At 40.4% G+C, this 17196-nt stretch overlaps 1 protein-coding gene and 1 long non-coding RNA gene across 12 annotated transcripts in view; one reads left to right on the forward strand and one right to left on the reverse strand.

The window, feature by feature from the left end:
* LOC109252540 (uncharacterized) overlaps window positions 1–15922 on the forward strand; it is a 141454-nt gene extending 125532 nt beyond the window's left edge. The window contains exon 4 of the long non-coding RNA XR_008422870.1: window positions 12936–15922. This is a non-coding gene — a long non-coding RNA (uncharacterized LOC109252540). The remainder of the gene's footprint in view (window positions 1–12935) is intronic.
* Window positions 1–17196, reverse strand: part of AIG1 (androgen induced 1) — a 313679-nt gene that overhangs the window by 153146 nt on the left and 143337 nt on the right. The gene's annotated exons all lie outside the window — the stretch shown is intronic.

A 17196-nucleotide genomic window follows, 5' to 3' on the forward strand; every position in this document is an offset into this window, starting at 1 on the left:
AGCAGTCTGATTTCAGGAGAGTCAATGAACATATCTGTAGACAGCAAGGAGGATGTTTATAGATCCCAGAGGAAGACAGCCTGGGTCTGAACCCTGGCTCTCTTTACCAGCTAGGAGTTCGGAGGCAAGTTTCTTAACCTCTCTGCATTTCAGTTATTTCATCTATAAAATGGGCTTACCAGTAGTGGAGAATTAACCTACTCAAAGATGGGGCGCCTGGGTGGTTCAGTCAGTTAAACGTCCGACTACAGCTCAGATCATGACTTCACAGTTTGTGAGTTTGAGCCCCGCATGGGGCTCTCTGCTGTCAGCGTGGGTCCTCCCTCTCTCTCTGCCTCTGCCCTGCTTGTGTGCGAGTGTGTACTCTCTCTCTCTCCTCTCAAAAATAAACATGAAAAAAAAAGAAAAAAAGAATTAACCTCCTCAAAGAGAGATCTTGCCTTTGCTCTCAGCTATTAGGAGCTGTTCTCTATGCTTCTGGAATATTCTGCTTGACAGGAGTGTCCTTGTTTGCCTAGGAGCTTTGGCCACCAGACAGTCTAACAATGTGATTTTATGATGGGGGCTTTGGGCCACATGGTAGCAGTTTTGCCTCCACAAAACCTGGAGACTAACGGTCACACTCAGCAGAATGTGACTGAGCCTCAGTGAAAACTCTGGACACTAAAGGCTCAGGTGAACATCTGGTTAAACATACTCCATATGCAATGTCACACATCCTCACAGAGAGGAATTGGTGCCATCCATCAGTCATGGGGAGAGGACACCGGGAAACTCTACATTTGGATCCATCTGGATGCTGGTCCGTATGCCTATTCCCTTGATTTACTTTAATCTGTATTCTTTTCTTGTTAAAAAAAAAAAAAAACCCACAACCACGGATATGACAATATTAAGTGAGTTTTGCGAACACTTTCAGCATGTTTTTGAACCAGAGGAGGGTTTTGAGAGCCCCCAAACTTATAAACGGTGTCAGGAGTGAGGATGGTCTTGTGTGAATACTATTCCCTCTAACAGTGGGGTTAACTCTCACTGTGGCCGAAACTCTGCCATTCTCTCATGTAGTTGTTGGGAGGATTACGAACTTTGACGTGTAAAACATGTAGAACAGTGCATGGTGTATAAGTTGCACAGTAAATGTTGGCTACTGCTTCATGAATGTCATACACAAACATGTACAAATCGTTTTTTATTTTTATTTGGTTTAAGTTGATTTATTTATTTTCGAGAGAGAGAGAGAGAGAGAGAGAGAGATGGAGAGAGTGAACGAGGGAGGGACAGACAGAGAGGGAGAGAGAGAATCCCAAGGAGGCTCCACACTGCCAGCGTGGAGCCCAATGTAGGGCTCGAACCCACAAACCACAAGATCATGACCTGAGGTGAAACCAAGAGTCAGGTGTTTAGCTGACTGAGCCACCCAGGCACCCCAAATAATTTTTTATTTTTATTTATTTTAAAATGTTTATTTATTTTGAGAGAGAGAGAAAGAGAGAGAGTGGGGGAGGGGCAGAGAAAGAGAGAGGGAGAAAGAGACTCTTAAGCAGGCTTCACACCCAGTGTGGGCTTCGATTCCACGACTGTAAGATCATGACCTGAGCCAAACGAGAGTTGGATGCTTAACCGACTGAGGCACACAGGCGCCCCTACAAATGATTTTTTAAATGAACACTGACTACATGACCATTTCTATGCTGAATGGCTCAAATGGATCATGTGAATTCCCAATAAATTCTAAGAATAAATGAGAAGAAGCTTACAGGGGTTCAATAACTTACCTACATCATCTCAGTTAGTAAACAGAAGCCAGGACCTAAACTGTGTTCTTTGTGACCTGAACACAGACCCATATTTCTTCAAAGCCTATGCTTCTAGCTGTTAAGCTAGACTGCCCCATAAAATATCTCTGTTGAAACTATTCATTGCTACACCCTTATAAAGATTACAGATGATGTTTTCAAGCACTCGTGCAAACTGATCAATAGATGGGAACGACGGTTACCAAGTCCGCAGTGTTTTTCCTTGCAGGATAGAAACACCCAAACAATTCTATAAGAAAAATCTGGATAAAGAGCCCCATTTCAAAAACTGCTTCACTGGCTGATAGCAAAGAATAGCATCCTCATTTCAAACTTGTTTATTCCTTTTCAAAGCAATTATCATTCTGTATGAGTGTAGCTTTGGGAGGGGCAATATTTATTCTTGATTGGGTTTTGTACTGGCATATGAAATGAATAAACATTTTAGTTTCTGAATTAGAGTGTATCAAATTCCATTATAGTATCAATAAAATGAAAGAAGCAGTAAATTTAGTGCAGAGCCCTTGGTAAAAATCAAATCACCATGAAACTCTACACACCTAAAATCTTCTATAGAAGCTGTGTTTTTGTTGTTGTTGTTTTTTGGGTTTATTTTTTACTACTTTTGTACAAATAGATGTCATTTTGGTACACTTTGCTGCTGCATCTATCAAAATGTTGTCTAGAAAAAGAACTGACAACAATTCCTGCAATTTCTCTCTTTTGGTGGACTGGACTAATGACGCGTCCACTAATTCACCTCTCCCTGGCAACTAGCACCTCTTTCCTTTCTCCTCCCTGGCCTTATTCATTTCAACCTCCTTCCCTTTTCTTCAGTTTCTTACAAATTTGACTTCACTCTTCATGCTTTTTGGTACATTTTGTACTTATGAACATGTGCTATTAATAGCAATGTTTCAAATTGGGATAATTCCTCAAATTGCATGCCGCCTGGTTGCCATGGGACCCGGTTTGTTATTAGGTTCGCTCGATTCATCGCTGGGGTGTCAACTCACCTTGCAAAGTATTACAGGCTTCTCATAAACCCTGTGTAATCTCTCTATGACTTAACTGGCATGGGATGGGAAAGGGCTAAAACGCTTGATTGTCCCCAAATTCTCACTGCAGATAATGATTCAATTTTCTGTTTCGTTCTGTTTGTATAGGTATTTGGTCGTGTGTTTTTGTTGTTGTTGTTGTTGTTTTCGGGTATGTGTTAAAAAAATAAATCCAGATTCAGGATAATGGCAATACTTACCACTAAAATAGGTTTAACAGTACCTTTCCATCTACACTGAATGGTTATTACGAGCACCAAATGAGATAATGTACTTGAGAGAAAGTGTTTTGCCAACTGTCCTGTACAAATATAAGAGACTGTTGTAATATTAACTCGGGTAATGAGGTGAGGACTAGCTAATGTTCAATGTTTTGAAGAATAAATCCAGAAGTGTTGCTTATTCCGGGGGCTTTGAGCGATGCTACCCCCAACTAAAAGTGAGAATGGTCGCTGATCCTTAATGATGCTACTTTAGTGATAACAGTGTTCCAGACCTTCTTCCAAGGTTGAACTATTGGTCAGATCAATGGCTGAGCATATTTCCTTTGTTGAGTATTTATTTAAATATCATGACCTCTCAGAGAAGGAACCTAAGTTCAAATACCCTGGGTTGTCAGGAAAAGGCTATGGTGGTAACACATGCCATGAGCTTGTGAACCCAAACTAAATTTATACAGTTTTCAAAAAAAGAAGTAACCTGGTTATGTAACATACGCAATGAATTATAAAAGCCCCCTGAGTAGATGTTCAGATGCCAGAACTCATCCAAACTCCCCACCTTTTCCCAGCTTGCATGGGAATTTTCACAATTAAATAAATTCTCCATCTGGTACCTTTAAGCCCATAGTGTTTTGTTTGTGGCACTTCAGGTTAAACTGTTGAGGGGGAAAGCCTTCTTTTTGCTTAACCTTCTGCTCCAAGTGCGTGGTGAGTTCTTAGCAGTGACATTATAGAAGTACACACACATGTGAGACATTTACCGTGTTATCAAGGGCTACTCAGTGTGTGCTGAATTCATGAAGTCATTGTAATAATATCATGGCTCCCAAGGGGTCTTATATGCCTCAGACTGGGAATTTTTCTACCAAAAAAAAAAAAGTCCTTAAGATCTTATCTGGCAATGAAGGAGGGGCAGCTCTTGACCTGGGTCCTGCCTCCCACCTCCACTCCTTTCATCCTTGCCATTTCCCGACTCAGAGCCTAGGCTGAGAAAGCACCTTCACAGGCATGCTATTTAGAGCTCCCGTGCCTATCCCACATCGACTGAGGAGTGAACTCTCTCCTCCTCCTAATCTCATTCATATTCATTTCCTCCAGGAAGTACTCCTTCAAGAATAGACAGCTACTCTTCCTTCTGTGTTCCCACACCACTGAATGTATAATTCTGCTATTTCATTGTGCAATATTGTAAGCCACCGTTGCTAGGTCTGCTTCCTGCAACAGTCTGAGAACTGTTTGAGGTCAGGTGCTGTTTTATTCATCTTTGCATTATCAGTGGTGGCCAGAGAAGACAAACAGGTTTTAATTTATGTGCCAATTGTCACAGTTTGAGAGGATTTCTGGAGCACTCGGGTGAGAAGGATTTTGGTGCCAAATCCTGGTACGGCAGAAAGGAGTGCTGTGATTGATTAGCTATGTCTGTGTTGAGAGCAGAATTGGAGAGCTAAGACACGACTGTCACATGTGCATATTCCAACAGCGATGGAAGCTTGATAATGCCTGTTGTGTGCATGGAGTATACTTTCTGGTCCAAACTGAATGGACATCTAGTCACAGAGGCAAGCACACATTATAAGTGCTTGTTGCTGTTTTATCCCCCTTTAACCTCAACTCTCTCCATGAAATCTCCATCTATTTAATCCTGCTTTCTCTCCACACTACAGGTGATTTCTTTTCTTACTGCACCCTCAGAAACAGTAAGGCAGTGGTCCAGGGCAACACTTCTGAACCATAGCCAGCTGGCAATTTAGAATAATTTCTCCTCTTAAGCAAGTTACAGAAAGTTTCCTTCCTCTACTATCTTACAGCAATACTTTAAAAAAATTGTTTTAATGTTTATTTATTTTTGAGAGAGAGAGAGAGAGAGAGAGAGCGCGAGCATGAGTGGGGGAGGGGCAGAGAGAGAGAAGCAGATACTAGGCTCTGAGCAGTCAGCACAGAGCCCTATGCCGGGCTCGAACTCATGAACCATGAGATCATGACCTGAGCCAAAGTTGGATGCTTAACTGACTGAGCCACCCAGGTGCCTCTCTTACAGCAATACTTTAACAACACCCATGTTACCACTGTCTTACCAAATAAAATGTACATGTTCATCTCAGGTAACTAAACATCAGGTATCTGGAAAGATGAGACTTCACCTGGTCAAAAGATTCCTGGCATTTTGGAATCTAAGATACTTTATCTGGTTATTTTTAACTGGGAGGTCATTCAAAGAGAGATAAGACTAGGGTTCCAAGCAAGTATGTAATTATGGGGAAGTAACTTGCCAATTCTAAGAATGTATGGGGCTTCCTTTTCCTTTTTTTAAACTCCGACCAATGCTATTTTCACAATTTCACTTCGCATTCCAAGAGTATCGCTCTTTATGACCCATCCTGGACTTATTTGGCTTTTATTATCTTCTTGAAATGCTTTAGATAAACTGTGAATATCCTAGATAGAATTCCAATTCTGCACTCATTAAGGCTTAACATCTACATATGCAACTGCAAACATTCCCACACAATCAACCTATTGTTACCAAGAGCTGAAAAAAAAAAGCTGGACCAAAGCTTATTGTAAAAGGGCGGGCATGAATTGATACAAGCCCCGTGGAGTAATAAAAACACCCTCTGGTCTGGTCTCAGGAACCAACTCTATCTGGCAACAAACTTTATGTAGATCTAGGATGGAAATAATGTTGGCAGAACCCAATAACCCTAGTGGGTCATCCATCCAGGGCATCAGATAGGAGTCAGGCTCAGTAACATTTCATCTTCCACAGACCACATGCAACCTGGTGTAAGAGAGACAGATACCCCAGGGGTTTCAGTGAGGTCATATTCTCAGCCATTGTGTCACATATTCTTCCTGCAAGGTGCATATGACATTACCACTTACATGAAATGGAAGTGTTCTGTATCTAGTTAATGGGTAGCTAGTTTTATCTTTCATGGGTTTTCCCAATTGAAAGCAACAAATAACTAGTTTAGTTTTATCTGTAGGTGCCACAATTCTGACACTTCTTGGGCACATATTGACTTGACAAACAGATTTAAGATGTTCTTAACCCGTTCCTCAATGGCACAGGGTCACTAGCTGATTGTATGGTGAGTAAGAATGGCCTGTGATTTGGAGTCAAGATGGAACTTGATAGAAATTTTGGCTCTGCCAATTAGTAGCTATAGGACTCTGAGCAAGTTATTATACCCCTTTGTATCTTTAACTTTTTCATCTGAAAAATGGGGATAATACTGTCTTTCTCTTTGGGTTGTGAAGGATTAAACAAAGGTACACATATAAGCTGCTATATAGTAGACATTCAAAAAAGTACCGGAATTTTATTATTGTTGTTACAGATATATTTATTATGTCCTTTGATGTGTTTGTTATGATGTATATGTGATTTTGGTTCTCTTTTCTCATATTACGTACCAATCCTACCACTCACTTAAATCTGTCTTCCCTTACTGTGACTCAAGTCCCCTTTTGTTATTTCTGAGATTGGATGTTTTCTCATGCCGGGAATCTTGAGAATTTCTCGGTTCTCCTCAGGCTTCTATTACTCCTGCTCATTCTAAGCTCTTCCCTTTACCTTTCCTTTTAACCCCAGAGGAGGAGATATATTGACACAGATAAAAACCCAGCTACGTGACCTTGGGATATTGCTTAGATGCTCTGTACCTTAGTTTCTTCATCTATAAAATGAGGAGAATAATAGAACCTCTCTCATAGGGTCATCATGAGGATTAAGCGAGTTCAAATAGTACCCAATACACAATAAGCACAGTGGAAATATTTGCTAAATAAAAATAAAAGGAAACGAAATATCAAGTGGAGCTTTGATAGGAAATGTAACAGCAAGGTTGCATGGGAATAAACTCTCTTTGCCTGGCTTCTTTCATCCTGTCCTTCAATGTCTCATCCCAGATGTGGGAAGATGGTGGCAGTCCAAATCTGAGTTTGGATTTGAGGGAAAAGTTGTCAAGAAAGTTTGGTGTGAGTCAGGAATATAGGCTAAGGGGTAAAAACCTCCACATGACTCAAAAATGGATCCATCTCATTCATGAGGTCCAGGGATTCCCCTTAGGGATTTGGACTAGTTCTGTGCTAAAATAGTGTTTCTGAAGTGTGTTCTGTCTTTCAAGAGCTCCCTCAACCCTTTGTTAAAAGTGACTTTAATATCTATCTTGTGTCCAGCAAAAGATCAACTGCCAAAGCTGTGATTTTTTGTTTGCTTTTAATTTTCTTTAGAGCATTCTTCTAATGCCCTCTGACGATGGACTGAAATTCTTCAGGGCGCCTTGCAAACATCAGGTCAATGTTTGAATAGGAAAATCTATAGGAGTAGGAGTAATTTCCTTATAAGCAAAGAGCAAATAAGAATGTGTAAAATTTCTGCCTCAGGAGTGACTAACTCCTCATGAAAGTCCTTTCGATCAGATACCCAGAGTGTGGTCTGTGGACCAGTGACTGGCGGTTGGTATAGATCCATGGAAAGATAAGTACAGGAACTGAAAATAACCATGTAGAAACTTCTGCAGCAATTTGCTCATTGAACGTAATACAAGATTTGGAGTTTCAATGTTGTTTGTTTTCTGTTTCCTCTTTCTAGTAATCAATTTTTTTATTGTATTTTATAAAAATTCAGTTTTATAGTAGATTGGAAATCTAAAAAAATGCTCCTTCACCCCAGATAGTTTTAAATGTTAGGAAATTTCTACCAGCTGTTGGTCCAGAGGTGAGGAGCCATGATTGACCGATGGCTCAAATTTGTGATTCCATAATTTCATGATCCCAGGCAGAAAGAGGTGTCTGTGGTTTATGTGTTTTATGTAGAAATATCAGGTTCATTAAAGAAAAAAATCCCTATGGAAGCCTCAGCTACTAGACAGCCTTGTTAAGGTCAACAGATTGCCACTAACAGAGTAATCTGTGGTCATTCAAATTTCTTACAACAGGGGTTCAAGTGTCAGATCTGAATTTTGAATCTGATTCTGTCACTTGTTACTTACTTGATCTAGAAGATCCAGATCCTCATTTAACTTCTCTAAGCTTTAAAGTAGTTTTTATTTTCTAGGGTTGCTTTGAAGTTCAAGTAGTTAACACTTGTATAGTGTCCACTATTTGCCAGGCACGTGGTGATATGAAACAACGTACATATATTCATTTACTCCTCACAACGACCCTCTGAGGTAGTTACTATTTTCATTCCTATTTTGTAGATGATAAAACTGAGGCCTAGAGGGATTAAGTGATTTGCCCAAAGTCATACAACCAGGAAGCAATGAAGCTGGGATTCAAATCCATGAGGGCGGGCCGGAGTCTATAATTTAACCCCCTATATCATGATTCTTTTCATGACCAGTTTGAATAAATGTTTGCTCCTTGCTTATTTCATCTCTTCGCCCATTTTAAGTGGGCTTAGGTGGTAGTCTGGTTCTATCTAGACCCCCATGTGTTACACTTATCTAATTATAGGGAGATCTGCTTTTACTCTCCCATCTACTGACACATTTTACAAGTTCTACTCAGGTAAAACATCCTGAGCCAGATATGGTTAATAGAGTGAAGCCAGGAGACTACTTGATAAGTTCCAATTGCCCACATGGCCAACATAAAGGTCACTTCTCACTTCATTATTCAATCATCCATTTGTTCCACGTCCATGTTTTGAACACTGATAGTGTGTCCAGTCTTGTGCAAAAGCACAGGGAAAGCAAAGATGTAATGACACACACCCCACTGTTAAGGAGGTGAAGTTTACTGGGTAAGATGGGCTCATAAATATGGACGTGGAAGTGTGAAGATGTGAGGGAAACAAGATCTTGTGGTGACAGAGGTGGGGAATTGAACACATGATATCTCCTCCATTCATTTGGGACTCCTTGCCCACTGTACCGGCCATGGAGGCTTCTCAGCTCATCAGCAAGCAGACACAGTCAAACATCCACCACCTCAACATTCTGAAGCTACAGCCGCAGTGTATCTCAACAAAGAAAAAGAGTACAGGTTTTCCAAGTAGTGGATGTAAGTGTCGTTGGTTCTTTGGGTCCTGAAAGTGTTACTATTAAATATCTGCTAAAAAACATTCAGAGGACTTTAACTTCTGTTGTCAGATTCCCTTGGACGAGACTGACAACTCTGTTTCAGTCTCCTTCTCCTATGTTTCAACTCTGAATGCCTCTTTTTTTTCCCCCTTCAGAGTACAGCTTAAATGTGATTTCCAGTCTACCTCCCCAAATCCTCATTTGTCCCATTCAAAGAATTGGCCAATCCCTTCTCAGTGGTCCATCTGTATTCTGTGCATACCTCTAGCAAAGCATTCATTGTTCTACAATTTAAATTTAAAATGTATAAAAATATAAATTTTTTGTGCTTGCGAGTGGGCTATATTTTGTTCTTTTTGTATCCTGGTACCCGGTTCGATAAAAACTTTGAGAAGGCTGAGGGTCTTTCAGGCTGCTCCACTGAATCTCAGTCTGCCTCGTTAATTACTTCAACAGTGTCCAAATTTAAGATGAAGAGAAGTTGTAGCTGGTCCTTCTCCATTCCAAATACAAGCTGGTCATGAGGAGTTCCTATCTCTCAGTAGCAATTTCGTCCCCTACCTTTGTTTTTTATGGACCATATCCTCTGGTAACAAGATCTTTTTGGACAGAAAAGCTTTTCTTTAGTATCTGTCTTCTTAGCATTAACCTCTTGAGTATTCCCAGTTGTTGCAGTTTCTTCAAATGTTCCTGGCTTCTCTAGGGCTAAATGACCACTGCTATGGTGTCTGCTTCCGCCCAACTCTCTATGACAGACACCCTTTTTTCCCTTATAAATCACTTTCTTCCTTATAAATCAACCCAGATATTGTAGCTAGTGGGGATCCCACGACTTCAGAAAAAGCAGAAGCCCCCTCTTCAAATCCAAAGGATTGATTACGATTGGTTTAGGGCTTGACATATTACCAATGTTCTAGCCAGTGAGATAAAAAGGAAAATTCAGCTGGAGACTGGCTCCTTTTCCAGAGTGAAAAGCAAAAAGCAAAAAACACACAACAGAAACAACAAAGATGCCACAGCAGGGCGAAAGGCTTTTTCTCTTAAGGCTTCTTTTTGCATTGGATATCATTACAAGAAAATAATTCTGCAAACAAAGGGAACCATCTTGTAATCACAAGGCGATAACTTTGAGGATAAAAGGCCACCATACTAAGGGTGACAGATTGGAAACCTAGAAAGTAACTAGGTCCATTGTTGAACAACTAAAATAACATCAGAAACACTTATCCTCTGACTGCTTTTTATGTGAGAAAAAAGTTCCTAATTTTTTAAGTCACTGTTTTCTATTATTTGAAGCCAAAAGCTTTCTGCTTAATATAATTCTTGAAGTTTTTCCTGCTTTTCTTATGAATTGAGACTTACTGCTTTTCTCTTTCCCCACAGTTCTAAACCCTAACGTTCTCCAAAGTTTAGTTCAGTTAGAGTAGAAATGATTTTCCCAGAGCTGGAGGTAACCTCACATGTTCAATAAATGAAGAAACCAAATGAATGATAAGTTCAAAGATTTGGCCAGAACATACACAATGAATACTGGTGCTGGCCTCCAGCTCTTCTGATTCCCAATCCGGGAACTGTGACTCCTGAGAGTCCTGACATACTAGAAAGATTAACCGCGAATATAACACAGTTAAGGGATGGTGCTGTTTTTGACTTTATAGCCCCAGTCTCTAGCACAGTGACAGTACACTATTGCTGATAGAAGTTTGTGAAATAAATAATGCTATAAGCTCCATGAAATAAGACTTCTTCCTAACTGGCTACTCAGGTCCCCATGTGGTGCATGGCACAAAATAGGTTCTCAATAAATATTTTTTGGGGGGTGGACTAATGACTGGGAATTACCAATAGATGTGTGATGCTATTTTTGAGACCTGAGGAATTAATTAGTCAAAGGCACTGAAACTGAAAGCATTGGGCAATTAATATCAAGACGGGAGAAGGACACACAAAAAGCTAAACTCTTGCACTCAGGAATCAGGCAGTGGACTTGAGACTTTGGTTTCACCAGTGGCATGGTCATGGGTAAGTCATTTTACTCCTCTGAGTTTCAATTTCCTTATATACAATAGGAACAGTGCCTCCTGCATTGGGTTTTTGTGAGGATAACATGAAATCATGAGAGCATAAAACATATAGCACAGTGCCTGGTATGTAGAAAAAAGTTAATATATATTCATTATTATTGTCTACATTTTTGGAGAAAATAAGATTTCTTAAGGAGGTACGAGAAGGGAATGTGGTTTAGAACAGACAAAACAGTATCATTTAGGTTGACTTGATGCAAATGTGTTTTCATGGGGGGCGTGCATTTTTGGTTTAGGTGGCTCATTTTGCTTACAGTTGGAAGAGGGAAAAAGCTAAGCAGATGGCATGGTGACACAAAGGACAGCCTACTGCTGCTAGAGCTTGTAAAAATGGAACCCCATGGCTGCCAGCTTGGCTGAACTTCAAACAAGTCCCACAAAGAGCGTAACTCGCTCAAGAGGGGGCAGGAACTTGGTGTGAAGCTCTCTAATGTGCAAAGAACATTATCATTACATTCATGGCAGCTTGACTCAGTGCTGGGGCCTGGCCCAGATGGGAGGCTGGTGTCAGAAAACTGGGGTCAGACAGTGCATCTCACGGAGGGACTCCAGAGATTGAGGCCTTTGAAAAACCCTTACTCCAGAATAACGACAAATTACCAACAGATGGCGTGAGTCACAGAAGCGGGGTCCGAGCAAAGCATCTGCAAACTCACGGCAGAGGCCCTGCCCTGCTGGGCTAGAGGGCAGAAGCAGGCCCCGGCCCAGATGGCCGCGAAGGTCACCAGGAGGGGCACCAGCCGCACGCGCTTTACTCCTGAGAGCTGGCACAACCCTTAAAGCCCACAGAGGCTTCCCAGGATCAAATAAACCAAAATATCCTCATCAGGGAAAACGTCACACTTCCTTTTGGGCTACTGGTTGCAAGAAAATGAAAATGTGTTGGGGGCAGGGAGTAATATGCAGAGCCTGGGCGAGGTATTTAGCAGAAAAAGGCCACCATTCTCCATTCCATGGGCTGATTTGATACATTTCTTTTCTCACACACAGGTTTAGCTTTAAATCAGAAAAGTACTGTCGATGATGTACGTTTCCCACATGTTTTCCCTGCCATTATTTTATAAAATAGAGCCACTTGCAAAATCTCGTGCAAAAGCATCACATGTAACACATGCAATAATGAAAAAAAATACTAAATTCTATTAAAAAGAAAAGCCTCCCATGGAATAAAGTCCTCATAGCATTCCACTCGAGGAAAAGCCTGGCTTCTGGGGTTCTGTGGCACCTTGCACATATCCTACCCTTTCACTTTGGATGTAACCATTCCCGATCCCACTTCTGCCACGAGAATTTGAGGTCCCCTGAGTCAGCATCATAGATTATTATTTTTTGTTTAGTTATTATTTTTGAAAATTTATACCCAAGTTAATTAACATATAGTGTAATAATGATTTCAGGAATAGAATTTAGTGATTTCATCACTTACGCATTAAACACCCAGTGCTCATCCCAAGTGCCCTCTTTAATACCCATCATCCATTTAGCTCATCCCCCCCCCCCACAAAAAAAAACTCCTCCAGCAACCCTCAGTTTGTTCTCTGTATTTAAGAGTCTCTTATGGCTTGTCTCCCTCCCTGTTTTATATATTTTTTGCTTCCCTTCTTTTATGTATAGATCATTTATTCTTAACCCCCTGACACCATCTACCTAACATTTAGTAGGCCCTCAATTAATGACTGATGGATGAATAAATGCATGCATACAAGGCTATGGAGTACTTATTAGTTGTTTTTCTTCTTTCCAGGAAGGGAAGTGCATTTGAGCTCAGCATGGAATAATCCCTTTGCCACATTCTCAGCCAATCTGGTTTAAGTTCATCTCATCCTCATCTCCGAGTTGGTTTTTCCTCATGTTACACATCATAGAATATTTACCACCAATTGTGAAAGGCCACTTTCTAAATGAAAGTCTAAGTATTTCTGTTCCACCCTGTTATCGATGCTGTTAGATTACGTTCTTAAATCTAATTTGTATCCCTTCTTCCCTGATAAAAGGATCCTAATCAGAGCCTGTCTGTGGAATCCTCACTCACCCCCTTGCCCAAAGAACATTTGGAAATCTAGGTTAAGGAAAAGGAGGACCCAGCAAAGTGACACAGGCTGGATAGATTTTTTTTTTCTTCCTACTTTATTTCCCCAGAAATTTTTTTTTTCCATGTAAAGACAAAGCCTACTCAGTGCTCAATCAAAATCTTCTTCTCTTTTGAGACAAAACTCCTGAAAGGCATGTGATGGTCCCAACCAGGTGGGGCAATGGCAAGGATTTTCTCTTTTCTTTGGGAAACTGCCATGGGGATAACTCATCTTCTTACTATTAATCACTTTAATCGACTTTTGAAAGAGGAAAATTGACAAAAGAAACAGGAATTGACCTCATGCAGTTTTCCAGAGCATAATTACTTTTTCTTTTTTTATGAGTGAGCACATTGTGTGTAGAGATCATGAAAGGAAATCTTTTACCTTTGAAAAGGCAAATTGCCTGGTGTTTTAATTGCACAGTGGGAAAAACTGTTAAAGTCCAGGTCTTCCTCTCCTGTCAGTGGTGTGGTCCACACTCCCTCCCCACTCGCTGGCCCCACTCCCACAAGGCTGGGCAGAGGTGTGTTTTTTTGGGGGGGATTTGGTAGTTTTCAGAACATCCTCACTGGCGCTCAAGTACCATGGACAGATGCCAGACAGGCACTGGATTTAGCCTCCCAGAAGTACCTCACTCAAAATGCAGATACTTTTTTAAAACTAGAATTTAAATAAAAATTTGAAGAAAAATAATAAACAAACAAATAAATAAACAACAGATATACTTTTTTTAAGTAAAAAAAAATAGGCTTTCCTAATGATTTTACTAAGTTGGTAAACTACGGACATGGTAGAGAAAAAGCAGCAGTTATTCACATCTTGATGGTTCCTCAACTACATGAACAAGGTTCATTTCCCCTTCGTCTTTATTATCTCATCAAACCACCACTCATTCCTGAATTTCCTAAGGTATAATCAGAGCAAAACGAATTAACCAATGTCATGTAATCTGAGTACATGGTTTTAAAATGTAAGAAACTGTAGATTTTAGGGGTGCCTAGGTGGCTCAGTCGGTTGAGCATCCGACTTCAGCTCAGGTCATGGTCTCACAGTTCGTGGGTTCGAGCCCCACATCAGGCTCTGTGCTGACAGCTTGGAGCTTGGACCTGCTTCAAATTCTGTGTCTCCCTCTCTCTCTGTCCCTCTGCCGCTCACGCTCTTTCCCTCTCAAAAATAAATAAACATTAAAAAAATAAAAAAAAAGAAACTGTAGATTTTAAATTTAGTTTCAAACGTAAGATTTAAGAAATGGCTGCAGTGCCAGGCAGAGCCACCCCTAACGTCCATGCCCTGAGGGGATGATCATCATCAAATCACTTCATGCTTCAACCACTTGTTGGGCTTTGGGGACAAGTGGGTGGGATGGTGCCTGGAGTCGGGCCAGATGTGAGACTCCATCAATCAACACCTCCCTCTGCTCATGGCCTCCAATCTCATCGGCCTCTTCATATACACTGAAGTTACTAACAGGGGGATTAGCATAGGATGGGAGCTCCCAGAGCATAAGAAAGAGGTAGCATGAACAGCATATTACTTTGAAAGAACACCATTTTACATTTCTATGTTCATTTGCTCTATCCTAATACATAAAAATTTATCGGTATGCTGTCGTTTTGAGTAGAAACCAATGGAACCAAAAGGGAGCTGTGGAGAAAAATGGCGGAAGAGCAGATGGGAAGAAGAAGAAAGGACCCCATAAAATGGCAATCTTGAGAAAAAAATGAATCTAGGTGGCTTGTTTCCTTCCACAAAGGGAAAAGCAAAACAAAGCACTCAATTATAAGCAGGTTATAGTGATAAAATAAGTAACTGACTTAAGACTTTTGTCTTTTTAGACAAGATGCCTAGGAAAAGCACTTTTTACCTCAAAGGAAAGCTACATCCACATCATCTAGAATTTCAGGGTATGCGTGCACCTTGCCATGAAGGACAGGTGGCCTGTACACATGCATTTAACAATGGAATGATGCCTGTACAAAGTGGGTTGGTGGAGGACAAGGTCTATTTGACCAAAGAGTTCCTCACCAGGAGCTGCTCAGCCTAAGCCGAATGGTGTCCACACCCAACATTTTCTCCGTTGCAAACTGATATTCTTTGTTCCTCTCCCACCGTACCTTTAAAATTTTCATAAAGGCTCCCTGAATGATACAAACTGATAAAACGCTAAAAATTGACAACAGCTGTTCACTAATTGAGTTTATATGAAAGTTTCATTAATCGCAGAGAACCACAACAGATTGAGAAACATCGCCAATGTTCTTTGCACTGAGACTCCCCAATCAATCCTTCATACAGTTGTCAGCATAATCTTTCAAGACCTCAAATGTGATCTACATAAAATCTCTCAAAGGCGTCAAAAGCTCCTGAATGCCTTCATGATTAAACTGAGACTCCCCTAACTTGGCATCTAAGGCCTTCGTGGTCTAGTGTCTGACTACATCTCTTTAATCTCCTACCAGTCATTCACATACAGCCTATGCTACAGGCATATCAAAGAACTCAGTTTATTTAGTGTTCCAGACTTTTCCTCTGTCATTTGTGCCTGTGCTGTCAAATACACTAGCCACCAGACACAGATGGCTACTGATTGTTTAGAATACGATTAGTTCAAATTAACCCATGCTACGGGTGTAAATAAACACCAAATTTCAAAGACTTAGCACAAATATCTCACTAATAATTTAAAAATATTGGTTAACTTTTATTATTTTTTAAAATTATGAGTGAATTTTTTTAAGTTTATTTATTGATTTTGAGAGGGGGGAGGGTAGGGGCAGAGAGAGGGGAAGAAAGAAAATCCCAACCAGGCTCTGCTCAGCTCAGAGTCCAATGCAGGGCTTGAACTCATGAACTGTGAGTCCATGATCTGAGCCAAAATCAACAGTTGGATGCTTAATCGACTGAGGCACCCAGGTGCCCCATAAATACTGGTTACCTTTTAAATGATAATAGGATTTGTTGAATTAAATAAAGTATACTATTACAGTAGATTTCACCTGCTGCTTTGAATTTTTGTTTAATATGGTTCACATTTGTGGTTTACGTGATGTTTCCATCAGGCAGCACTGGTCCACGGTTATGCCCAAGCTCCCTCCGCAAGAGGTCCTTCCTCACTTAATCTACCCAGATAGCTACTCCCCATCCTATTAAGACTCAGCGCAGCATCATATCTCCTGGAGAAGCTTGCCTAGTTGAATTCATGCTCCTCATATCTCCATTATAAAAACATTCACATAACACCTATATTGTAGTCACCTTTTTAGGTATTAGTCTCCTTAGATTGACTCCTTGAAGGTGAAAATGCTTTCTCCATTATTTCCGCAGGAAGCACTGCCATCCTATGAATGCTTGATTAATTAAATAAAGGTCACTTCAAACTTGAACATCAGTGGGATTCACTCATTTATCCCCTAACACATATTTAATGAGCACTTGCAATGCACTGGGAGAGAAATAAAGATAATATAATCCCTTCTATTTGTACAACATCGCAGTTTACAAAGTACTAGCATTTCCAGTTCCTTTTTCAAAAACCTTTATCAGGGGCAGGCCACTTATTTATATTCCTTTTTCAGATGAGGAAACTAAGGCCCAAAGAGTTTAAGTGACTTTCCCAAAGTCATGCAACATTAGAACTCAATAATGGGAGGTCTGACAGTTAACTCCATATTCAAGAAGCAACAAATAGTTCTGAGTGGCTGAAATAAAGGATGTTAAGACACAAAGCCAGAGATGTGTTGGAGTCAAACTGTGTCCAGTCGGCCAACATTCTTCAAATTTTAGCCAGTCCCTACAATCTTTATGAGCTTTGCCACATCCAAGAGCAACCCGGACTATTATTTCCTCAGTATTTTTAAAATGGATTCCATATTGACTCACTTACTTTACTTTTCATCCAAAGTAGTAACATCAATGGTTTGATATATATAT

This window comes from Panthera pardus, unplaced genomic scaffold, assembly GCF_024362965.1.
Source record: "Panthera pardus isolate Hobbes unplaced genomic scaffold, ASM2436296v1 HiC_scaffold_17, whole genome shotgun sequence".
Classification (NCBI taxonomy): domain Eukaryota; kingdom Metazoa; phylum Chordata; class Mammalia; order Carnivora; family Felidae; genus Panthera; species Panthera pardus.